The sequence below is a fragment of the Pelodiscus sinensis genome, chromosome 1, assembly GCF_049634645.1.
Source record: "Pelodiscus sinensis isolate JC-2024 chromosome 1, ASM4963464v1, whole genome shotgun sequence".
NCBI lineage: Eukaryota > Metazoa > Chordata > Testudines > Trionychidae > Pelodiscus > Pelodiscus sinensis.
This window is the reverse complement of record NC_134711.1, coordinates 159,219,373-159,246,443: the sequence shown is the minus strand read 5'-3', so window position 1 is coordinate 159,246,443 and position 27,071 is coordinate 159,219,373. Positions and strand designations below refer to the sequence as shown.

The window sequence follows — 27,071 nt, the reverse complement described above, 5'->3', positions numbered from 1 at the left end:
CTTGCCACACCCCATCCCAATGAGAGGAGCAGAAAAAAGGTGCTCCAGGGAAGATAGAATGGCTGCTGCAGAGACCCATATAAAAGAAGCTGCTGAGCTAGGTCCTAGCAGTTCCCACCTGAAGTCAGACCTAAGGGGTGACTGGGAGAACAGCACTATGGACAGCTCCGAGTGGGAGCTGGACTTCAGACCTAGTCAGAACCAGGTACAGTGGCTGAAAACTAGCCAGCAAGCTAATGGCAACCCTTTCAGAACCCTGGATAGGGAGGACTAGACTACAAGGCTCAAGAGAAAAGGGCTGGACAGAGCAGCTTCCCAGGGAAGTGGCCCAGGGAATGTGATCACAACCAATCTCTTTGAAAGTCAGCAAGTAATTTCTACTTATAGGCCGGGACCCAGAGGAGTGTATGGGCCTGGGTCCCCCCACAACCTCCAGCAGCCACAACAGAGGGTAAGAAGAAGTCTGGTCCCAGGCTACATACTGGACACTTTCTCTCCTGCGGACAACTGGGTAGAAAGACTATAAGACTCCCCTCAGCCACTGCGGCGTGCTCACAAGAAGGGCAGAGCCCTTTACACTTCTATACACACTTTTTTATCATAGCTATATCTATTTAGGAAGGGGAATAAGCTATATAGTTATAAAGCTATACCAGTAAATCTGCATCCATACTAGTGATTTATGTTACTCTAGTAATATCTGCTTTTCGGCAGATAAATTATACCATTACAAAAACTAGACCAGCGGGCCCTAAATAGAGTACCCTGTCTTTAGTAATGGCAGCAGATATTTGGAGATACAAATGAAGGCAAAACAAATCCTTTGTATTTACCCTATTGTGTACTACTGTGTCTGGGAAGCAGGGTCTGAGATATTCTTCTCCTGTGATTTCTGCTGAGGCTTTAAAGCATAAGATTTGACTTCGCTTTATTTAATTTTATATGTTTATAGATACTAGTTGATGAAGGATTAATTCCTCTCTACTTTGTGGTTTCCTCTTCTGATACATAACTTTGTACTCAGCCAGCATATTTTCTGTGAGAATTGTACTCCAGGATGGTGTGTCCTCTGAGTTTAAGAGCAACTTTTCATCACATTTTTGTACTCCTTGCCTTTTCACCTTATTTCAGAATAAAGTGGTGTGTAATTTCCCCTACAGTCATGTCGATACTTCATCCAATAGGTTGTATTCAGCCCAGTGTGTGTCTGTTTGTATACACAGCAGACTGAATAAGATCTATCTGTCTATAAATGGTGTATCAGAGGAAAGCACAAACCAAAAAAGTGTTTAATATTGACCCAATTAATCAGTGTCTAAACAAGGTCTAGTAAAACTACTAAACACACTTAATTAAATTACAGAGCACATTACTCTGAGAGCATGCTTAAACATTTCTATTTTCAATGGATGTTTCTTTCCAAAGAACTCCAAGTGTGGCTATCTGATTGAGACGTCACTCTGACAAAAGGTAGCCGACAGATCCAGGGTCTCAGCCGGAAGGAACAGGCCTCCGGGCAGCCAGCCCTCAGCACTGCCTGGATCACAGTGCCCTCCTCTCCTCCTCCCCCTGCCTCCCCACAGCCCTCAGAACTCCCTGGAGCACACCACGTGGTGCTTCAGCAGTGATTTTAAGGACCCGGGGCTCTGGCTGGATGCTGCTATCATTGTAGCAGTGGCAGTGGCCGTGTGCCTCAGACCATTTTGTATTGCTGAGCCCTGGAGCAGTTGTCACCTTTCTCTGCCCCACTCCCCACCTGCAGATCTAATAAATACCTGTTTACCAGGCATGTACTTTTGCCATGGTCCTACTCTCCGGAAAACTTGGCCTAGAGAAGCCAATGTATTTCTACTAGAGAAAACAGGGTCAGGACTTTGGGGTCACTCACATACAGCCTAAACGTCCTGTCTCATGTGAAGCCTTGTCCTTTGAAAACTCCCTGTGGTGAAACACTGATGGAGTTTGGATGGGAGAGGTAAATATGAGGCTATTTGAGCCACAACTCTACTGATATAGTAGCTATGATCCCCCAGGAAGTGGAAAACAGCAACAACAGGGGCGATAACAATCTTATTGCTGAAGCAGCAGCCATACTGTGACTTCTTTTCAGCTCATAAGGAGAATGCCTTCCAGTTACTACCTCCCTGAGGCCTTCAGAAAGTAGCCAGACCTATGGGCTAAATTGTTGATTTCATGATTGCTTGGAAAAAAGAAAAAAATTGGCAGATATCTATGGAAGTTTGTTTATCTTGTACTAAGAGGTCACTCTGTGAATCATAAAAATCCCTAGGATGAGCAAATTCTAGTCTGACAGCAGGACTATACGATTTAAACTAGTCTACAGAGTTGAACTTGGTTATGTTCCACTTACTACTTGCAAAGTGGAAGTTGACTCTGTGACCCAACAACTCAACATATAAAATACATAAGATGCTATCTTGCGGTGGTCAGAGTCTGAATGGGGAAGTCTGCTTCTCAGAGGGACAGCATGACTGACTTTGGGGAACATTGAATATAGCTTGGCTAATGTATTACTTCCCAACTAGTGGTTTCAGGCTGGCCTATTGTCCTTAAATCTAGTCTCTTCCAAGAGCCCTACACAACAAACCAAACCAAGCCAAACCTACCAGTTAAAAGTGCATCCTCCTTTTGCTCATCCACAATAACAATTTAAGGGTGTCAGCACACCAAGGAAGACTTAATTCCTTAACAGCCCTTGCTTGCTCTCTGCTTGTGAAATAGTGTTTCACTTCAACCTCTTTTCTTTCTACTGCAGTGATGTTACTAGAGACCACTAATCATTGTAGCACTGGGTTCTGCTACCTCAAGAGGTTAGGTTGTGGTACTTAACTGAAACCCTGGGTAATGGACAGTACTATCATACTGTATCAGGGGGACTCTGGAGAGGAATTATGGCTCAAACTGCTCTAATTTTTTGGAGGATTCGCCATTGAACTTTTCTTTTGCCCAACCAGTGCATGGATCCTGGATCTTGAAAAAAGGCCTTCCAAAGGCAGCGATATTGGTGTGACTGCATCTCCCCATTTTCTGCAGACAAATAGAACTGGCACATAAATCTGAAAGGCAATCTCCAGCAGCTGCTTGATTTCTAAAACAGTTGATTGCTATTCAGAGTCTTAATTAAGTAGGTAATAGATGGAATAAACAACTTTCAAGTAACTTTAATGTGGAGTTGTCTGCTAAGAATTTTTGTTTATGATTTTGGACCCTGTTCATATCCAAGGGTGGGAGAATCTTTTATTTGGAGGCCTTCTTCATATAATTAGAAAAGATGAGAGAGACAAAGAGATATTGCTGGGTATTGTTCCTGTTGGTGAATGAAAGCTCACACTGTCATGGTAGAAAATACATTTAAAAAATTGACTTTCCATGCAAACTGAGTGTAGATTTAATTTGTGGAAAATGGAAAGATCTCATACAATGCAAGCTAATGTTGTAAAACCTACTGTATTCAATCATCCCTTAAAAAGATTCACAAGAGAAAGTTGCTAATCTGTACTTTGTTAAAACACACACTTCATCACTCTTACATATGAGTGGCAATTTCTCTGCGTGCTTCACAGTGACTATTTAACAGCAGAGTGCTGGAAGAAAGTCACCTGTTTATAAAGGTTATTTTTACAAGCTATCCTACAGCACATTTACCAGATGAAAAATTAACAAAACATCAGTGCTGAATCCTTACTTTATTTTGTTCATTGAGGGACTAATTCACAAAAGCAACCTGATCATAACAGCTAATCCAGTTATTAGTGTGAACTAGCAAGATTTTGTATTAAGAAAATGAAAACCAGGAATTGAAAAACAAGTTTAAAGTGATGAAAATATACTTAGAAAACATTAGATTTTTTAATGTTCTTAAACTTGGAAGAAAATTAATTAAAAAGAGAACCTGACAGTTAAGTATCTTTATTTTCACATTTCACTTCTGTTAATTATTGCACAAAGTAAATTAAACATAGTGTAAAGAGAAAAGGGATAATGACTCAAAGGCAATTAAAGATTCTGAAGGCTATACAGTAATTATGATTATTTTCTTTGTGAAGATAAATACTCTCATTTTCCAATGTATGCTAGGTAATTAAGTCCATATGTAATTATCCTTCTCTTATCATTCATGTTCAATGGGACTTTGTTTTAAAAATATCAGGTAAGGAGAAAGTGTAATTGTATGCAATGGGACCCTCTTATATTAAAATAATGTTTTTAATGACTTCAGTATGACAGTGGTTCCAAGTCTTTATTATTCCTGGAGTCATTTGAGAGGTATTAGCAGTTTATCTCCATTTGTCTCTCACCTACATACCTGGCATAGTTACTGCTCTCTTCTTTTCTCTGTACATTTTTCTTATTTTGTAATTTTTATTTCCACCTTCATAATTGTGACTCTGACAAACCAGGTGTCAGTCATGTCAAAGTCCCGAGTTAATACACAGCTGGAATCATTGTCTCATCAGTTTGTTAGTATTGTTAAAATACGTGTTAGCATTATAAGAATGTGTTTTACTTTATTGAATGCTTGTGAGTTGTTGCCTGCATTATTGTCACTTACTGCATTTGAATCCCATACTATAAAGTAATATTTGAACATTTGCATTGTGAGGCTTTGTGACTGTGTAAAGCACCATAGAAGAGAGAGACATCAACAAATGTTAAACGTTAGTGTCCAACAGAAGCAGTTATATCCTGTACATCAGGGAGTGTCTATTGACAACAGAGGGACTATTGTAAACCAACTAAGAGGACAAAATTCTTTGTTGATCTGCTTTTCCTCCCCATAAAAATGAGTCACGCAACTGGATTTCTCCATCAGCCAAGTTTGCACCTCAAAACACGTGGGTTAAAAACCCTTAACAAGAAGAAGCTTTATCTCTATGCTGCTTGGACTTTGAGGGTCAAGGTTTTCTTGGCATAAGTAAAAGGTCCCAAGTGCTTAGCCTGGGTTAGCCCTGAAGGACATATAAGTTTGTTATAGAAACTTCTATTACCTTTTGAAATGTAAGAGTCAGACTCATTTGTTTTTCTATGTTTACTTGCTTTAACCTCATAAATAACTCTCTTTTTTTCCTTTGTCTACTTAATAGTTTATTACAGACCCTTTTTCTGAAAAATAACTGCAATGTAGACATAGCTTAAGAAAAGGAATTTCAAAACTGGAGTGAAAGAGACTAAAATATATTTCCCTCGAAAATGAACAATGAAAACCAGAACATCATCAGCAATAAACAGTAAGAGTCTCTGCAAGATCTCAGCTAATTCTTTGGGTTGCTGCTGGATACAGTTCCAATCTAAACCATTACTTCCTCTGCATTGTGTAAGAATTAGACTGTGGGAGCTTTGTGTGGCAAATGCCCACAGCACTTGTGCGTTTTAATGATATGCGCCAGTATCTCAGCCTTTTGTTACGCTGCAGTGCACTAGAGTGCTACATTATGAAATGCAATTCAGAAGGAAAACAACACTTATGTAACTTTAACAAGTTGAAAATCCAGAGCTCCAGAGTCTCTGTTAATTAGCATCACTGATGAATAATCACACCTATTATCCCTCCAGTATGAAGAAGTTCCACATTTTCATTAAGACTTGGGAACTGAGATTATAACCAACACAGAGCCACAGATCACCTTCAGAATGCAAAACATAGGCTAGCTGTGTTTAGGATACTAACAGGAATATGATCTAGCACAGGGGTCCCCAACGCGGTGCCCACGGGTGCCATGGCACCCGCCAGGACATTTATGTGTGCCCGCCTAGTGACCAGGGCCGGCCTGAGCCATTCTTACACCTTGGACCCTGGGTGCCCGGCGCATGCGTGGCCCCCATCCTGGGTGTGCGGCACAAGCGCGGTGCTGCCTCCAGATGCGTGGCGCATGCACGGCCCTACCCCCGGGTGCCCAGCAGCCCCAAAAGGTTGGGGACCACTGGAAGTACATTATTATTGGTTCCATAAGCAACCAACCAAGTGCTTGGTCTCAATGCTGGGACCTATCAGATCAGAAGTCTATGAACAGTTAACCAAGTGCCTTGATTCCTGTGAAGATGTGGAGGCTTGTCAGACACTCTTCTGGGGCTGACATACATTGAGAGATGAGCTCTGTGGATGAGTCTAAAGGAACTAGGTCTTCCCAGATCCAGGCCATGGTAAGTAAACATTGGGGAAAAGCAGACATTGCATTCTGTACTGTTAAAACAGGTTTTCTCTGAAAAGCTTTTTGTTCCAGCTAGACACTTTCCTCTAAGAAGACTTTTTGATTACTGGATGTTACTATCACTGCCCCAGAGGGAATAGAACAGTAAGGTTAAATTGCAGAGCTTTTAGTGTGCAGGGGACTACAACCCAACAGCACCTAATTTGAGAATGAAAGAATCAGGTTAACACCTCCAGAGAGGTGACAGCACAAGGCCTGTCAGAAGGACTATGGTGGACTAGAGAGGTTCTGAGGTACAATTTGGTAAACTGGACAGTGCTACTTAATGTTAGAACTATGCAGTTATTGGTGTCTATTGTTTGTGCCACTCATTGCTTCAGAGGGGAGATAGCGGGGAAATATTATTTGCCCTGTTTCATGAACTGAAATCAGTGTTCATTTTCAGAAGCAGGTAATCATCTGGAAACAGCCTGTAGGGTCAGGTCATGCCTTGAGCTTTTATTTTCTAGACAAGTATGATGTCATAAAATAAAGAAAGAAATATCACTGGATAAAGTTAACTCAAGATTGTTTTCCATGATTTATTATCTTTGATGTAGGTTGTTCTTTACATATTTTAACTCCTAGTCTTGATCATAGTTTAAAAAGACAGGTATTGTCTGCTCTGACAGTAATCCCACTATTATACTTATAAAATAAATTTTCTATGAAACATATAGCGGTATGAAAGATGTATAATCACTAAAAACAAGAACAGAGATTTGCCTTTTTTTGAGTGTCTGAGACAATATTGAAATAAAATGTAATACTATACAATATTGGTGTCTTAATTAATATCCCAAAGAAGTTATTTAATAAATGGTTATGCTACTGTAGTTGCGTAATATATTAGCTACTTCTATAATTTTGAAAGAAATACCCTGTTTGTTTCATACTGATACCGCCAATAGGCCATACATATTTCTGGACTTCAGCACAATCACATCCACTATTATGCAAATAGGGTTTGACATATGAAATTGATTTTAAACCAAAAAATAGTTTCCCACAGTGATTAAATAAGTTTAGAGTTTTTATCACACTTTACTCAAGATCTTTCCAGATATGCTTCTATACATATATGCACATATGGACCATAAACTTAGTGATCAATATGTCCTTTCAAAATTACATTTGTAAATCTTACATTTATTGATATACAAGCAAGAACTTTCCATATGGGATACCTATAATTAGATAATTAAATCCATGTTTATATACCATTGTTTAGGAACAAAATTAAAAAGCCACTGATTCAGAAGTACTAGGAATTAGCAGAAGCTACTGACTTTATTAAGTGGTGGAAGAACTCATTATTTCTGAAAGGTCACTTTTATCCATTCAATGTTAGGCACTAGAGTTTGAAAGTTTAGCTACCTTGCATATTGATTCAGAATAATCAAAATTTAGATTTGGCCATAAGATAAAAACACCCCTTCTGGGCATCTAAGCCATTCAAATAACTAACGTCTTTTCACAGTAGTTAATTCTGAGACCTAACCGTAATTGTTTTGCCTATAAGGGTTAAAAGCATTGACAGTAGGTCCTAGAGAGTGCCCAGGAATGCTAGGAAAGAGCACAGCCTGGGAAGACATGGATTAAGGCAGGGAGACAGCCATAGAAAATCCACTAACATCCATCTGAGGTAAGGACTAAATCTAGAAACTACAGATAGGTGAATAGGATAGGGAATGTCTAGTCAGGCATGATCAGATATTTTCTTTATTTTGGGGTTTATGTGACTTCTCTGTACTCTGTATGTACTCTGTATATGTAACTACCCCCTTACAATGTGACTTTTCAAACTTAATTACAGGGAAGCATTTCTGTGTTTTTAATCCGGTTTCTTTTAGTTACTCTGTAGCAACCAAACAATGTTACACCAAATATGTTTTCTTGTTGTTGTTGTTGTTGTTACTAAAAATCATCTTTTTTAAGACCATGATCTGATTCCTAGAAGATGGGAGGTTCTGAGTATATATGCCTAAGACTGCAAAACAAAACAAATAAGACAAATTAAAGTTTTCAAGCTCTCTCCAGAAGGAGGGTCAAAGCACTTGAGAGTACCTCACAAGAAGGAATTCCCAAGAGCATTTCCCTGGGTTTTCAAAGGAGTTTTTGCATTTGCATGGTGGTAGTGATACCAAGCTGAGGCCATGGAATCTGTGACCTTGGGGAGTATTTAACATGCACCGTTAGTAGCCAGGTATTTTAATGTTGCTTGTGAGCCCCTGCCTTCTGCACTCAGAATGCCAGAGTGGGGAACAGCCCTGACACAATTGCAGGGATTTTTTAAGCAAATGAAGAGAAATTTTTATTTAAAAATCTCAAAGACTTCTTTTTAACTTGGCAATTCTTATCAAGAAACCTTAAGAACAAAAATAATGACACCTTTTTCTTTTGATATCTCATTTAATGTCAGCCATGGACGTGCACTTTTTTTGTTATACTTCTAGTGCCCCAGTACAATAAGTGGGGAAGAGGAAGAGAGCAGGGAGGAGGAGCAGTTTTGGTTCCACCCAACCGCTTTGCTAGCCAGCATATAAGAGGGGGTGGTAAATTGATGCTGGTACAGGTTTGATCATCATAATATGTTACTACCTTTTGGGTGCAGAAATCACTGTATCTGTAAATGTAGATAGTGTTTTTTATATCAACTGTGTCTTCTTTTTAGATTACTTTGAAATCCAGACAGACTTTGTATATATTCACAATTGCCCATTGACATGCAAAATGAGAAAAACTTTCAGTTTTAAAGAAAAAGCCCTATCAATCTCTAAGGGTATGTCTACACTGCTAGTTCAGACTCAGTGCCCACGGCTACACGCGGCACGGAGTAGGTATTCGAACTACCAGTACACCTCATTCCACAAGGAGTAACGGTAATTCGAATTAGAGAGCCTAATTTGAACTACCTACTCCATGCCACGTGTAGCCGCGGGCATGGAGTCTGCACTAAGGGGGATTTAAAAATGGCGGCGCCCAGCAAGATGCAAATGAAGCCCGAGATATTTAAATTCCGGGCTTCATTTGCAACTTCGAATGCCTACATTAGCCACCCTAGCTTGAACTAGGGTGGCAGTGTAGACATACCCTCACTCTCTCATTCTCTCAATTTACCTGTTCAGTTATTTCATCTTAGCTGATTACAAGTATTTCCAGCAATACCATAGGGCATCTTAACTGGCTGCAAAGAATCACTATGCTCTTGATGTTTCATTCAAAGAAGCATGTACCTTATAAATGTAGATGGAGATGAGTAAATGTTGAAAGATGAAGGCAATATAAGGAGGCTAAAAAGTCCTAAAAATGTTCAATTGTTTTAAATAGGGACTGTTACTAGGCACATTTTCATACTGAAATTCAGTTATAAACATTGCTGTCTTTTCTCTGATTTCACATTTGTAGATGTTTTTATCTTGCAGGTGATATTCCTAATAGCTGAATATGCTCCCGGTAAATCTATATTAGCTTTTAATTCAATTCTCCTTCCCCCTCCCATCTTCCCTTATTATTTTAATTTGTTCTCAAATAGTAATCTTTCCATTTTTTCCTTTTCTTTCATCAATATTTTCTAGAATCTTAGCACTTGAATAATTTATCTATACATGTAACATAATGAAACATTTCCAAAGTATTATTACCCAAAATGGTATTATCCCATTTACTCTACAATGTTTTAAACATGTAATAAATTTTGGTTTGCTTTTTAAGGTGACATATACGGTATCAGTCATATCATATTGTGTAATTATCTTCCAAGCTGGCAATAGTCCAGCAATGAAGAAAATATTCTATAGTTGATATTAGTGGCAGAGAAAGCTTGGGTGGGCAGTTCAAAGAAGATAGTGTGTTATGAGCTGGTGCTGCCATCTCAATCTGATTCCCCAGTTGTGTAGTTTAACCACAACACATTCTTGTCTTCCTCAACAGGCAGGTTTTCAGGGATGCTCTCCTGTCAGGACAAGATGATTTTGAAGGCCAATTGTTGGTCAAGCAAGGAAGCTAAAATTTAGGTGAGTGGAGTTGAATGCATTTGTAAGTCAATGTACTACCATGTAGTATAGCATGTGTGTATGCAGTGTCGTAAACATGCATTGTCAATGCTCAATGTAATTTGACTTCTTGTGGTACCTTCAGTAAAACCAATGCACTGCAATGCAGAATTCACATCCTTTTGCCACACCTACCAAGGCAAAGTCTACTATGTAAATGTAGCAGTCTGGAGATCAGATATATTTTGCTTTTGCACAGTGACTAAACCAGTTATAAAAAGATTTTTTTGTTCATTTCTTTACCTTTCAGTGTTTGAATTTCTATTAAATGTAACTTGAACTTTGCATTTCATGCATGGGTTCATTTTTATTATAACTATCAACTACAACTGCTTGCCTTTAAGATATTGATACATATTTAAAATCTCAAGCAAGTTTTTTTCCATTTGTTGTAGAGTCCCTTTAAATATGTCAAGTCATATTTTTTACATCAGGCCAAAACGGACTATTCTAATAATCCTATCTGACCTCCTGCACACCAGAGGTCAAAGAACCTCACAAAGTCAGATTTGAACTTGGTTTCAACTATAGCTTGTCTTGCCGAAAGATACCCATTCTTAAAGGCTTTAGGTAACAGTAAATCCACTACATTCCTAGCTGACTAGTTCCAGTCGTTAATTGCCTTCACTGTGTGTCTTAATTCCTAGTCACAATTAGTCTAGTTTCAGTTTCCAGTCATTGTGTGTGTGCCTTTTACTGCTCGATTACAATTGTTAATTCTTTGACATGTTAAAATGAATTTATCGTTACAGAAGTTCTGTATTGGCTGGTCCAGTGTTTGAAAGTACCATATAGGTTATTCATATTGGGACTATGAGAGGCAGAAAAGGGAGGTAAAGAAGAGGTGGTCAGAAAATGAGGGCAGTATGTGAGTTTCCCTTATTATGTGGGAATTCAGTAGCACAGCTAAGAAAAGAACACAGCTCTTCTGTATCCAAGCTAGTCTTGCACCCTACACCACACAACCTTTCCAGTCCAGAAGACACAGAAACTTAGTCCTCAATGTCAATCCATTCTTTAAGATAGTCTATTTATTTTCTGAGAGGATTGGCATCTATATCAGCAATTCTCCAGGTGTATTTTTTTTTTGCTCTGTCCCCCCACCCCTTTGCAGCTTCATGTTCATTGCACACCCTTCTCCTTCTAAGCAAGAGTATTTCCACAGACATTTGAGGTCCTGGAGGCCATCCTGGCTGGGGCACCTCAATTATTCTTGCCACATAAGCATCCCTGCCGAGGGCACAATCTGAACACTCAGTTCTCAAAGGAGCTGTCTCCTCTACTTTCCTCCCTGCCCTGGCATCCCCTCAGAATTAAGCCTAACTTCAATATCAGGCAAGTTGTTAGAAATTACAGTAAAGAACAGACCAATAGATACAGTTTGTTGGGGGAAAAAGTCAACACAGTTTTTGTAAGGGAAATCATGCCTCAGTGAGTCATTAGAATTTGCTGACAGGGTAACAAACATGAGGACACAGGTGTGCAGTGGATGTAATATTTTTGGACTTTCAGAAAGCCTTTGATAAGAACCCTCACCAAAGGCTCTAAAACAAAGTAAGCAGTCTTGTGATAAGGGGGAAGATTCCTTCATGGATCAGTAACTGGTTAAAATATAGAACAGAAATGTTAGGTCAGTTTTCAGAATAAAGAGAGGAAAATAGAAAGGTCTCCAAGGGATCTGTACTGGGGCCAGTGCTGTTCAATATATTCATAAATCATCTGGGAGAAGGGTAAGCAGTGAGATTGCAAAATTTGCTGATGATATAAAATTGGTCAACATATTTATGTTCAAAGCAGACTGTGAAGAGATACAAAAGAATCTTGCAAAACTGGGTGACCGGGCAACAAAATGGCAGATGACATTCAATGTTGATAAATGCAATGTCATGCACAGAAAAAGTTCCAACTATACATCCAAAATGGTGGGATCTAAAGTAGCTGTTACCAATCAACAAAGAGATCTTGCAAAAGCGACGAGGAGTCCTGTGGCACCTTATAGACTAACTGAAATGTAGGAGCATAAGCTTTCGTGGGCAAAGACCCACTTCGTCAGATGCATGCATCTGACGAAGTGGGTCTTTGCCCACGAAAGCTTATGCTCCTACACTTCAGTTAGTCTATAAGGTGCCACAGGACTCCTCGTCGCTTTTGCAGATTCAGACTAACACGGCTACCCCTCTGATACTTGACACCATGCAAAGAGATCTTGCATTCCCAGGAGCTGGAACAGAAGGTCCTTGGGCTCTCCAATAACCTTTTATGAAGATTTAGTTATTGCCTAATCTGCAGTACTTAGACAATGACTAAATTGTCAATATATTCTTTAAAATATGGAAGTACCTATGCTTCTAAATAAATACAAAAGTATCTACAGCTCTGCCTGACAGCCACTAGCCCAGGTAACTACTACTGAGATAGACACTGCTTTTTCACACTAGTTGAAGGACTCATAGGGGAGCACAACATATCTATGTCAACCCCATATGTGGAAGAAGAAAGAGAGGTGGTATACTGGAATTTTCACCATGGCTCTGCTCTGAACCTCACCTGGTATCATCACTTGATATTGCCTTCACAATTTAGTCAGGTTGTACTGAATTTGGAGATCTACAGTCTCTCCTGTTTTATCTTGGCTACTGATATCATACATCAGTTCATTCCTATGTTCTGGGAAGGCCAAAGTTGTGCTTTATCTTCCTAGTTTTTAGTAGCACAGGGAGAATTATACTCTCCCTCATAACTTCTGGTCAGAATTTAGAAGGAGTTCTATCTTGTTGGTAATCACTATTTATTCACTGCTTTAGCACCATTCCCCAGATATCTAAGTTGTGATATTAATTTGAACTGCTTTAAAGCAAAGCCCAGTGGGTCAAGATAAGCCATTTTTTTAAGACAAGAAGTGGGAAAGGAACAAACACCACAAAAGAACAACTAGTAAAATGGATGGCCAAAAGATCATAGATTAAGTGGTCATGAAAAACGCAAAGGAGGCCTCTGTTGGATGCACTCAGGGAGTATCACTTGCTGCTGAGCCAGTCCAGATAGAACCTTAAAGCATAAAGTAATATGTCAGCCTTAATTGTATTGGAGGAACACAATTGGGGTACGTCTACACAGCAGGCAGTTATTTCGAAATAGTGTCAAAATACTGTCAAGCTGGAGGACTTCTTACTCTGACTTCGTACTCCTCATTGTACAAGGAGTAAGGGAAGTTGGGGGAAGAGTGATTTATTTCAAAATAAGTGTTGCGTAAACACTCCCAATTTCAAAATAAACTGTTTTGAAATAAACTATGCAATTGAAGAAGGTCAATTTGCATATCTTATTTTGAGTTAAACCCTGCTGTATAGACACACCCTTGGGGAATATCTAATTAGATTATATGTTGTCCAAGGCAGGGGGGAGTGTTTGTATCTGTTTGTGTATGCCTTGCTCAACGAGGCCCTGATTTTATGTCTGAGGCATTACAATAAATAATAATGGAAGAGATGGCTACTTGAGTACCTCAGATCTGGATTTGTTGTTGTTGTTGAACAAAGCAAATGAATTTGCAGATGATGACATATATGCATGGTACAATGCAAAATCCAGGAAGCTAAAGAGCTGATGGGAAGGAATTCAGATCTGATATGCAGTGACTGACTGAGTCATTAGGGATATTTTGGGTCATTGAATATGCGTTCTTCTCACCTAGGCTATGTCTAGACTACACTCTATTTTCGAAAGTGGATATGCAAATTCCATAGGATTCCTATGGAATTTGCATATCTTCTTCGGATCTCATTTTTGAAAGTGGATCTTTTGAAAAAAATGTTCTTCCTTAAAAAATGAGGTTTACGTGGTTTTTTCGAAAAAGGATTTTTTCCAAATAAAACCGCATCTAGACTACTTTCATTTTCGAAAGATCTGCGGAATTTGCTTATCCTCTTTTGAAAATAGAGTGTAGTTTAGCCTTATCCCTCCTGTATCAAACAAGAACAACTGTAATACACTACTCATATTCTTGTCCAATCTCAAGTAAAATATCTCAGCAGAGAAATTGTTTGCTGTCTGGTTGTCCTTGCTATCAGAAAATTAGTCCTGAGGTTGAATTTATCCTTTAAGAAAATCTCCAAAAGGCAGGATTTAGCCACCACAAACAAGCAAATAGAAAATGATAATCATCTCTGATGTTTCCTTCTTTGTGAAAATAACTAATTATGCACCTGTGTTGTTCCTGAGTAAATGTTGCCTGAGTGATGTGCCTATCACTGCAAAATCTGGCAAGGAAGGAATAAAAAAACTACTGTCCTTGATGTAAAGTCAATTAGGGGGATTGATGCTAGTGACTAATTAGATGCAAAAAATAAATCCATATTTGTTTTAATATGCACATTCAATGTTTATTTACATATGCAAAGTTAATTAATATTTGGCCCTAAAGAGGAGTTAAAGGGTTTAAAAGCTATAAACTTTAAATTGACCTAGACATTTAATTTCGAAAAATAGAGATAATTCAGTTCAATGATCAATACTTACCTCACACTTTTATAATCTATAGTATTTGCAAATAGGGCAAAAATAGAGTTGTTTTTGTCCTCCCTCTGCCCCAAATTAAACTTTTCAGAGACATTTCAAAATATTTCAGTGAAAAAAACCTGAGAATGCTACTATTATGCTTCATGAAAGTAGTTGTTCAGGTGCCCCATACTCTTATGTGATGTAGGTCGGGCTCCCTAGTCAGACTATATTTTCCTTGCTGCACCCTGGTCTTCATTCTTGGTCCTGGTCTATCATTAAAGTTGACTTAAGATAGACTATTCCAGCTATGTTAATTATGTAGTTGGAGTCAAAGTATCTTAAATCACATTTTGGTGCTGTCCACATGGCAGGAAGTCAATGGAAGCGCACACATCTGTGAACTTCCCTTACACCTCATGAGAAGCAAGACTACCGGCGCCAACAGGAGCATCCTCTCAGTTTGAATTAGCAGGTCTTTACTAGACCCACAAATTCGAATCCTGGTGAGTGATGAGTGGAAGTGTTGCATCATGGCAGATGTAGGCTAGGGAGTCCAGTCCATTGACGAGAAAGCAGCTCATAGGAAACCAAACTGTGATTCCCAATAGAGATCATAGCTGCATAGTCAAACTTAAATATTTAAATGTTTTGATTAAATATTAAATATTTTAAATTTTCCATTAAAAATTTGAAAATTTCCATAGAAAGCAGATACCTTTTGTGAAAGAACATTTGAGGAGAAACCCTTGTTTACTTCAAAAATAGTTACGATTTAAGGTTTTTGACCAACCATTGTGGAAGGGAGGGTCCATTTTCATACTTATTTGTGAAGAGCAACAGTTAAGGGGTATGAACAAGATCAAAGCAATACCTATTGACTATTCAAAAATGTTAAAGAACACTTTTTTTTTCAGTATGCAGCCAGCTCTGGTTCTCTCTGGATTTCTGTCACTAATGCCAATCTAACCCTCAACTCTGCAATTCTTGTCAAGTGACTGCCTCCCACGTGTATTACCCCTTCTGTTTAACAATCTGTTTCAACTTGTATTTAGCTCAACACTCTGATTTCCTTCCCTAGACATGCAGAAGAGCTTTGTGCAGCTCAAGAGCTTGTCCCTAACGCTAACAGAAGTGGGTCTAATAAAAGATGTTCCCTCACCCACCTTGTCTCTTTAATGCACTACTTGTAAATCAGACATCTGAAAAGAAAAAAAAAAGGAATATACTTGGCCAGAAATTGTGGAGTCATTTAAAAAATTCTTAGCACCTGCTGATGAGAAAAACACATCTGCTTTCTATTATCATCATCATTAATAGACTAGAAAACCTAGTCATGAGAATGTACAACTATTATACAAAATCTTTTAAAACTTTGATCTAAATATAGAGATAAATAGAAATACTATTGGATAAATAGAAAAATACTATTTAAAATGTTCAATTTCTGTGACTTGGCACAGCTCTAATTAAGTCAATAGACTATGTAGCTTTTATAAATCACAGCATAGCTCTAAATCTCCAGATCTCTGTGTTTATATCCTCTGCTGTACTATGGCTTCCTGGGTTTTCTCTCAAGTATTGTGAATTAATTCAGGAAACCTGTAAGAGAATGCAACCATTTGTCAAACTACCAGAATACTGTTTCCATCTAGCAAGTACAGCTGCTCTCCCAGCTGCTTTCAACAAAAGCTTTAGGAAGCTCCTAGCACCAGATTTATGATATCATGTAAAGCACTCATCAACACAGCTTGATGACTCTATTCTACTGTATTATGAGTTTTAATAAACTAAATCTATTCTTCTGTCCATGAATGTTCATAAATCTGTTATATGTATGCCTAGAAGAGAGAAAATATACCTAAATTCATTTATATTATAGAGTGAAATAACTGCATGTGAAATAATAGCTTATGGCAGCCAGGTGGAAATAAAGAATTTAAAATGAAACTTTCACATCTCAGTCACTAGAAACGGAACATGTCACAGAAATTCCATTCTTGGTTTCAGGGTGTGTGCGCTAGTCACTCCACTCTTTATGAAGTCTGTAAGGCTATGTCTAGACTGCAAGCCTCTTTCGAAAGAGAGCGTCTAGACTGCACGCGGAATTTCAAAAAAGCAAGCCACTTTTTCAAAAGAAAGCACCCAGTGAGTCTGGATGCTCTCTTTCTAAAAAGCCTGTTTGCTTTCAAGAATGCCTTCTTTCGAAAGAGCACTTTCGAAAGAAGGCGTTCTTCCTCGTGGAATTAGGTTTACCACCGTCGAAAGAAAAGCCGCATTCTTTCGATTTAATTTCGAAAGAACGCGGCTGCAGTCTAGACGCAGGTGAAGTTTTTTCGAAAAAAGGCTACTGTGCCTAAGTGTGGACATCAGTATCAATTTGAAGAGTTTGCTTGTCACTGTCACTCTTTTGCTGAAGGAGGTATGATTGCAGTGATTAAAATGAAGTGTATTTACAAGTCCAATCCAGTAAGGAATGAAACCATGTTCATTAAACTTAGCGAGGCTGAGCAAATACATAAAGCTATTGGCTGTCTTGCACACTTCCTTCCACATCCTACTGACTTAACTAACCAACCAAACAATGGGTACTTATAGAGGTGCAAATTGTTCTTATCAGCATCTTGTAACTTGAACAATCTTATTCATTTTTTTCTCCTTTTTTTCTTTTCCACCCACCTTTCCTTATTTATTCTTGGTTCTGGACTTTTAATATTTCAATCATCTGAAGAAGTGGATTGTGCCCACGAAAGCTTGTTATACAATCAACATGTTTTGTTAGTCTTTAAGGTGCTGCTACACTATTTGTTGGGTTTTTTAAAGTTTTTCCAGTTATAGACTAACTAGGCTACCCTTCTGAAGCTCATATACCTAAAGTTAGGCATGTGCGTAAGCACCTTGTGTGAAGTGGAAAAGGTGATAAAGTGAAACAAACAACTGAAGACTTTTCAGAGAATCTGTTAGAAGGTGCATTAATAATGACTATGCAAATTACTCTTTGAGTAAGATCTACTTTGTAGTATTCCATATATGAATGGCTGTCTTAATAAAATATGAGTCACGTACATCTGTATATTTTAGAAGAAGGTGAATTATATTGGGCATGTTCACACCCATTTGTTTTGTAAACATTGCTATTGCCCCTTTTGCTAATGTAGGTGTTTGTGAATGAGCTTTTATTTCTGCAAGTAGAAGCATGACTGTGTGTAAATGTAACATAAAATGGAGACTTGTAGATCCAAAGAATGAATGTGGCAGATGCACAGTATGATCTCTTGAACATGGAATGAAAAGAACCAGCAGTTCTCTGAGCTTTCCTGAAACTCAGGCTGTTCATCAAAATTGAGACAGAAAAATGATCTTTCACCTGTATTGCTGCATGTGTACATGCAAATGCAGGTATGGTACCTTATTTCCTTTTGACCAATTCTCAGTGTAAATGACTAATGTTGTATGTGTTTCACCCTCAGTCAGTAAAGAGACATGATATTTTAATTTAAAAAAGACAACAGATAAACTAGGTGACCAGAAATCCAGTTCAAATAATGAATTCCAAATAATCAAATAAGCAATTGTAGAGAATGGCTAGCAAACAGCAATTAGGTAAAGCCTAAAATATTGTCAAACAATTTCAAATAATGTTTCAATTCATAAAAAATCAAGAGTTTGTGAATGTTCATAGACAAGAAAAAAGGGCTAACTTCTACAGCTGCATTGTTTATGTAATTGCACTGTCTCTAATATCAGTAAAACTGTTCATTTTAAAGGTGGTGTTAGGTAATGAAATGCTAGAATAGTTGTTATGCCAGCTTTTCATCTGAAACATCTAATGAGAAACTGAGAACATTGAAAACTGTTTTGAAAAAAGATCAATTAATGAAAGAAATATATCTTAGGATATTTTAAACATATTTTAAAGTGCATTTGTTTCCTTTTTTTGACCATCATTGGATTTTTGTTCCTGCTTCCCAAATTCTACCTGTAATTCAGTATATGTGGGTGTCTAGCACACTGGTATGCTCTGCTGCATGTACTTCTTCATCATTATGCTAAGGAAATTATGGGCTGGAGTGAAACCATATATATCTGCAAACTTCTGAAAGGGTTCAGAGGAAAACCGAGGCCCACTGTCAAAGAACTTATTCTGGAATCCCAAAAGGGGTGGGTGGGATTCTTCTGCACAACTGTACTTGATTAATCTGGAAATTTCAATGAGAAATAATGATCTAATTGAGAAATAATCAATTAAAACAAAAACGCATCAGGCCTGAATTTGTTCCAAGACCTCTTGGTAGAGTGGATGGTAGCAACAATCCCAGTGGGTTGGTTCTCACGTGAGCACAAATATTATTTCTCAATTCTCTGTGGTAGATGTTAACTCAGGCCAGGTCACCAAACCAATGGTTTACTTGGTGCCCTGCATTTTGTCATGCTTTAGTGTTCTTCATGCAGTATGTCAAAGATTTCCTGTTTCAATGATATGGGGATAGCCAGTCTGCATCCCTTCCACAACAGACCTTGGTTTATGGTGAGATTCCCCAGAAGCTGTCCAATACGGTTTCTGACTTTCTTTTGTCCACCTCTATGTGGACTATGCCATGATTATACTCAGTAATTTCTCTCTTCTTGCTGGTTTTTTTTAGTTACTGCAAATACTTTTTGGTGATTCAATACAGTACTTAACTACTTGATCAATGAGCCCTTACACAGGCAGCTGCTCCTGTCTGTACTCCTGCTACAGTGAGTCGGAGACTAGGGAGCATGTTAGCTCTGATGAGACGCTTCCCAGATATGTGAGCAACTGAGAAATTAAACCTCCTCAATCCCCTTTGAAATCTTTGCACCCTAGGAGGCATTTAATCTAGAAGTTTTCTGAATGCAAAAGAGAGACCAGTGATCTGTGGTCAATTTCAATAGGAAATATTAACCCACTAGAAATTCTCTAAAATATTTGCAACTAACACCATGCATCCCTCTATTTCTTGCACAGTTTAGGGGCTACAAAAGGAGTAGAGAGAGGCTACATGTCACTAACTGGGGATTTCCCTAGCATAGGGGAGTCACCAGATGGGATAGAGATGACGTATGATCCAACGGTGCTATTGTTTCTGCAATTCCTCATTCAGGGAGTGGCAGGGAGGAATGGCTGAAGCGTGATATGTTTTGCTACTGGCTGGTGACCTAAAGACTACTGGCAAGGCACAGCTTAGAGCAGCCCACAGGCTTCTCTAATATTGCCTAGAGCCAGAGGCTGGGCAGAGAATTAGGAGGCCTTAAGACCTGACTGTTCTTCCCTTCTTTTATCTATTAGGGATAAAGTTAGTGAAGCCAGAAATCTTTACCTCCTCCAGCCTTTCTTTTTTATAAAGCTAAATATAGTTGCGTAATCATAGATGATCATCAAGGGTATGTCTACATTACAGCGTTATTTCAAAATATCTAATTTTGAAATAGTTAATTTGAAATAAGATATTTCGAAATAACGCGTCTACACACAAAATGCATTTCGAAATAGCATTTGGCTATTTCAAAATAGCATGTCCACACTGAGTGGACACTGAATCGCATTTAAGGATGGCTGGAACCAGTTCTGGCAGGGCATCAAGTCAGGAGTTACTGTGTGTGGCCACTGCCTGAGGTTATCTGAGGCCTGTGCTTAAAGGGACCCCTCTGGGAGAGCTGATTCTCAGGTTTCCCTGCTTGTTTGCCTACCTCGCTTAGGGACAGCAAAGCATTTTTGTGTCTGTGTGCTCTTGTTGCCCTCACTCGGGACACCACAGCACTCTGCAACATGGAGCCAGACCTGCCCCTGGGCATTCTGGTGCTCCTCGTGGACGCGTTGTTGCAAGCCTGGCTTCACTTTCTGCAGGCTGCCATCCAGGAGGTACATCATGGGCTGTCAGTATCCAGGAGGCCCTGCAGGAGAGCACTAAGGGTACGTCTAAATTTTTTGGCAAAGGCAAATGAAGCCACGATTTAAATGATCACGGCTTCATTTAAATTTACATGGCTGCCGCACTGAGATGACAAACGGCTGATCAGCTGTTTGTCGTCTCAGCACGCTAGTCTGGACGCTATTCCCACAAGGAATAATGGGGCTGCCGACAAAGGGCTTTGATGTCGGCAGGGGAGCGTCCAGACTAGCGTGCTGTTAATTTAAATGAAGCCGCGATCATTTAAATCGCGGCTTCATTTGCCTTTGCCTATCTGTCTAATCTACATGGCTCCATTGATGGAGCCATGTAGTCTAGACACAGCCTAAGAGTCTCCCTGGTCTTCCCTACTGCGGGCTTGTGCGTCGTTCCTCCCTCATGTCCCTCCACTTACCCATCCCTAACCCCCCTTCCTGATGTCATATAAAATACACGTATTTTCATGAACACAAACTCTCATTATTTAACAAAACTGGGGGAAGGGAGGAATGAAAATCTGGTGAGATTGGGGAAAGAAGGAGGGAGAAGAGAGGAGAGAGGGTGGAAGAGGGGAGGGGGAAACCTGGGAGAAGGGAGCTGGAAGGGGGAAGCAAGGGGAAGAAGCGGGAGGGGAAGCTCATGGCTCAGGATTGGGGGTCTCGCTGGGGCCAACTGTCTCCCAGTGCTGCAGGTGTGGGAGTCTCAGTGTCCCCAGGTGGGTGGGGAGGGAGTGGAGGGTGGGGAGGGAGAAGCAGGAGGGGGAGAAGGAGTGGGAGGAGGAGCGGTAGCTGGGGAGGCTCTGAAACAGGGTCTGTAGATGCTGGCAGATGGCACAGCCCTAGGCAAGCTGCTTCTGCTGGATCCGCAGGTCTTCTTGCACCCAGTGCTGGAGGTTGAGGTGCAGGGATCGCAGTGGCCCCAGGTCCTGCTGTTGGTACACCTCCACTGCACGGGTGGTCCTGCGGAGCCCTCGGGTGCAGGAGGATGTTCCCGGAGGGGTGGTGCGCCCTGCATGTGCAGCTGGTGCGGCTGTGGAGAAACAAGAGAAGTGGTCACTTATCCCTGGGGACACAGTGGGTGAAGCCCTGCCCCCATCTACAGGGTGAGGATGACCGTGCCCTGCACCATCAGAGCCGATGTGCTTGCACAGAGGCCATGTTCAGAATGTCCTTCTATCCCCGGAAGTGGGAACTGCCCCAAGACCGCACACATGCCCTTGTGGTGTATATAGTGTGGGTGAGGGAAGATGTCCCCTTCCTCTGTGTAGAGTGGCCTTGCGGAGGGAGGGCGTCCTGCTGTGTCCCACCCCGGAGTCAGGAGAATGTCATGCCTCTTCACTCACACATGTGGCTAACAGGGTAAGGCCCCTGTGTAGCAACCAGCTGGGGCCACATGCCCAGGGGTAGCATGGCACATGCTCGCACTTGCAACGGTTGCTGCATGATCCATGGACAGCTAGGCCCACATGCGCAGTCCCTGGTTTCCATCCCTCCTGCCCACATAAGGGGACAGTGATGGCATTCACCTGATGTTGCCTCCCTGGCCTCAGATGACACCAGCGACAGGTCCACTGGGGCAGCTTGGGGTCCTGGCTGCTCAGCATGCTCCGTCTGGTCTGCTGAAGCTGCTGGCTCTGTTCCTCCTCCTCCTTGATGCCTTCTGCCGCAGGGTTGATGACCAGCTGGGAGGCACGAACCGTTCTGCCCCCGAAGATGCTGTCCAGGGTGTTGAAATAAGGGCACCTTGGTGTGTGTGTCCCTGGTTGGGAGCTGCCCCCGTGGCCCTGTCATAGACCTGCCGAAGCTCTTTTATTTTAATCTGCACCTTCTCCTGGGTGTGGATGTGGCTTTTTGGCCAGGCTGCAGCCATCCTGCCATAGATGGCCACATTCCTCCATCTAGTGCAGAGATCATGGACATTGAAGGATTCCTCGCAAACCTGAATGAGGTCCATGATCTCTGCACCAGACCAGGAAAGTGCCCACCTTTTCTGGCCCCTGGCAGGCTCCTTGGAGTTGGCAGACTGTCCCTGGGGAGCAGTGGAGGGCTGGCTGGCAGTGGCTAGCTAGCTCATATTGGGGCCACTGAGCCAGGGGCAGGACAGACTGTTTGTTGGGCTGGCAGGCTTGGAACTGGCACAGGCATTGTGACCAGACTCTTCCCCTTTAAGGGCTCCCCGGTGGTGGGGGGGCAGAGAGGAGTTTTCTTGGCTGAGGCCAGAGTGGCCAGCAGGGGAGGGCTGCGGGCCCTCTATTTCGAAATAAGCATCTACACAGTGCTTATTTTGAAATTGAAATTGGCATTATTCCTCGTGGAATGAGGTTTACCAATTTCAAAATAAGCCCTCTGCTATTTCAAATTAATTTTGAAATAGCAGTTGGCTTGTGTATTCACTAGTAAAGTTATTTCTTAATAAGGTCTCTTATTTCAAAAAACTTTGCTGTATAGACATACCCCAAGTTATGTAACTAAAATCAATAAGCATCTTTTTTGCATTCTTTCAGAATAAAAGTTATAATTGCTTAATCTGTTCCACCATATACTGTGTGTGTATCTATAATGTACAAAATCTGTGACAACATACTTCCTCAGCTCTTTTCTTTCTCCTTCATATTGTTCCACCCTAGCTCTTTGTACTCTTGGAAATTCCAGATGGCAATCCCGTGTGTACTGCTTTCTCCATTTTCCATTCATAGGCAGCACATCTCATCCCAGCAGGCTTTAAACCAACATTGTGCTATCACCCAGCAGGCATTCTGTTGGTTGATCCAGAAGCATAGGCTTTTTAGACTTTGTCTTAGTTCATGGGTATGTGTAAGGGCAAGATGACTTTCTTTTCCAAAATAATAGTAGCACTTTTTGGCAACACTTTTTAACACTTGCAAAATTCCCTTACAAAAAATAAAAAGTGCATACTCTTTTTGGAATATGTGCAGGACTGGTCAGATCCTGAGGGTGCTGCACCAGGTAGGTCCAACCTGTATAGGCAAGCTGTAATTTTCTCCAAACCAGCATTATGAACCTAGGAAATTCAGAATTAAGGCTGACTTTAAAGAAACACAAGCATGTTAACATCTGGGAATGTACGGCAATAGCACACAAAGATCCTGAACTCCATTGCTAGTCCGATCAGTCAGATTTTTTTTAAATGTTAAATTTATATATGAACACTACATAAGAAAGGCTCTGGGGAGAGTCGTGTTAGTCTGTAACTGAAAAAAAATTAAAAAACAATGAATGATCATGCAGCACTTGAGGGTATGTCTACACTACAAAGTTAGTTCGAACTAACAGATGTTAGTTCGAACTAACTTTGATAGGCGCTACACTAGCACTCCGTTAGTTCGAATTAAATTCGAACTAACGGAGCGCTTAGTTCGAACTAGGTAATCCTCATTCCACGAGGATTAAGCCTAGTTCGAACTAGCTAGTTCGAATTAAGGGGTGTGTAGCCCCTTAATTCGAACTAGTGGGAGGCTAGCCGTCCCCAGGTTTCCCTGGTGGCCACTCTGGCCAACACCAGGGAAACTCTACTGCCCCCCTCCCGGCCCCGGACCCCTTAAAGGGGCATGGACTGGCTACGGTGCCCGTGCCAGGTGCAAGCCTGCCAGCACCCAGCCAGCAGACCATGCACCTGGCATGGATCGAGCCACCCACCCAATGCCCCCCAGCCCTCCCCCTCTTCCCGGGACCAGGCTGGCGGCTCCCGGGAGCTTGCCCGGGACCGCAAGAGGCGGGCACCCGCCTGGACTAGTGCAGACATCGTGGACCTCGTCCACGATCTCTGCACTTGGCACAGGAAAGTGGCTGGCTTGGGCAGGATAGCTGCCAGCCTGGCCACCCAGGAGCAGGTGTGCAAGAGAATCAAGGGGGTCCACTGAGACCCCCGACCCTGAGCCCTGAGCTTACAATGGCCGTACTGGGTCAGACCAAAGGTCCATCTAGCCCAGTAGCCTGTCTGCCAACAGCGGCCAACCCTAGGGACCCTGGAGGGGATGGACCGAAGACAGTGACCAAGCCATTTGTCTCGTGCCATCCCTCTCCAGCCTTCCACAAACCTTGGGCAGGGACACCACTCCTACCCCCTGGCTAATACCACTCCATGGACCCAACCTCCATGACTTGATCTCACTTCCCTTTAAACTCTGTTCCAGTTCTAGCCTTCACAGCCTCCTGCGGCAAGGAGTTCCACAGGTTGACTCTTTGCTTTGTGAAGAACAACTTTCCGTTACTAGTTTGAAGCCTGCTACCCATTCCTTTCCTTTGGTGTCCTCTAGTCCTTCTTTATGGGAACTAATGAAGAACTTTTCTGTATGTACCGTCTCCACCCAACTCCTGCTTTTAGAGACCTCTATCCTGTCCCCCCTCCGTCTCCTCTTTTCTAAGCTGAAAAGTCCCAGTCTCTTTAGCCTCTCTTCATATGGGACCTGTTCCCAACCCCTGATCATTTTAGTTGCCCTCCCCTCTCCCAGCCTCTCTCTTCCCCTCTCCCACCTCTTTTCCCAGTCTCCCCCAGTTTTGTTCAATAAAGACAGATTCCATTTTGGAAGACACGTTATCTTTATTTTGCACATCAAGAAAAGGGGCTAGGGAAGGGTAAGTGGAAGGAGGTGAGGGAGGAATGGGGCACGAGCCCCCGATGGGGAGGACTGGGCTGGCTCTGCGGGCTTCTGGGGATGGAAGCTCTCCTGCAGCCCCCCAATTGCTCCCTCTCCTCATATGGTAGCCTGCGGCAAGTGCAGCCGGGCTGATGGCCGAGTGCTGTGATGTGCCCAGTGTGGGTAGTCTGAGCACTCCAAGCCAGGACTGCTTTGCAAGTGGGGCACCCCTGAGAACTGTCTGTCCGGGGTGGGGGTCGGGACCCTTTAAGCACAGCCCTCGGCTAGCCTGAGACAGCATCTCCACGCTCTAAGTCCTCCTCTGATGCCCTGCCGGCACTGCTTCCGGCCATCCTTAACCCCGCTTCAGGGTCCACTCAATGTGGACGCGCTAGTTCGAATTAGCAAAACGCTAATTCGAACTCGTTTTTAGTTCTAGATGCGTTAGTTCGAATTAGCTTAGTTCGAATTAACTAATTCGAACTAAGTTAGTTCGAATTAGCGCTGTAGTGTAGACATACCCTTAGAGACTTACTACAAATTTAGATGGTATCATAAGTACAACCTACTTCTTCAGATGAATAGAGCAAGGGATCCAGAGGTACAAATAAATAGCAAAAAAGAGGCGAGATGGGGATCGAAAGGGGAAAAAAATCTTGTCAATTAAAATGGCCTTGATAAATGCGGCTAATGTATTGGGAACTTACTGCCCACTCTTTAGCTTTTAATGTCATTAGGGCATTAAATATAACAGCCCATCCAAGACATATCTTTGTTCAAAGCTTGATTAGAGGTGTCAGACTTGTAAATGAAACCAAGTTCTCTCTCCAGCTAGTTTTTGAAATTGCTCTGTAGTAATATCATCACTTTTGGATCCATTAGTAAGTGCCCAAGCAAATTAAAATGTTCCCTGACAGCTTTCTGTGTGTTACCAATTTGAACATCTGATTTGTGTCCATTAATCTGTTATCATAAAGACTGTCCAGTTTGGCCCATATACCGTACATGGCAGAGGGGCATTTCTGGCAACAAGAAACTGGAAGAAAATGTTACCACATTTCTAATGATTTGAAGGTTATATAGTACTCACCTTAAAGATTCCTTCTCCTACCCCTCCACATTTTAACTTTTTAAGTTCAGACTCATACACGATGTCTGCTTTTATGCTACTTTGGAGCAGCAGAAAGGAACCAAATTATCCTTGTCCATTAAGTTGTTGTCCATTTAGTTGCTTTTTAACACCAGGGCTGTGCAAAACAACCAGAGAGTACATCAGCTTTCCACTCTCTCCTGCAAACCCCATATTTAAGGTTGCCAATTTCGAGTGGATGTATTCCTAGAGATTTCATTAAATGATATAATCTTCAATTAAAGATTAATCTTTAATTCCTGGAGACTTCAGGCCACATCCTAGAAGGTTGGCAACCCTCCGGGTATTGCTTTGTATGCACATCACACAAGTTTTCCCTTACTGCCTGTCCACTCTCTGTTAGGTAGGTCAGGTTGAAAAGGGACCTTTTGAAAAGCTGTGTCTACAAGGGTGAGGACAGAATTGCAAGGCAGGGGGGCACTTCGTGGTCCCGGAATGGGTTGGACTTTGAGTGGAATTGCTGGGTCCTGGGCAATTGCCCCCTTTATCTCTCCCTCCTGCCCCCATTGGAAGGCCTGAGTGGCTGACACAAACATCCTGAGGATTTGTTCTTTCAACATGGCCACAACCGCAGCCCCACACCCCCAATCACTCCCCCCCTCCCCACCTCAATGGTCAACTAGTTACAGGATAATTTAGTTGTTTGCCTCC

At 41.4% G+C, this 27,071-nt stretch overlaps 1 long non-coding RNA gene across 1 annotated transcript in view; it reads left to right on the top strand.

The window, feature by feature from the left end:
- Positions 1–7,780: 7,780 nt before the first annotated feature.
- The window catches only part of LOC142826900 (uncharacterized), a 99,863-nt gene continuing 80,572 nt past the window's right edge, over positions 7,781–27,071 (top strand). The window contains exons 1-2 of the long non-coding RNA XR_012901157.1: positions 7,781–7,854; positions 10,143–10,225. This is a non-coding gene — a long non-coding RNA (uncharacterized LOC142826900). The remainder of the gene's footprint in view (positions 7,855–10,142; positions 10,226–27,071) is intronic.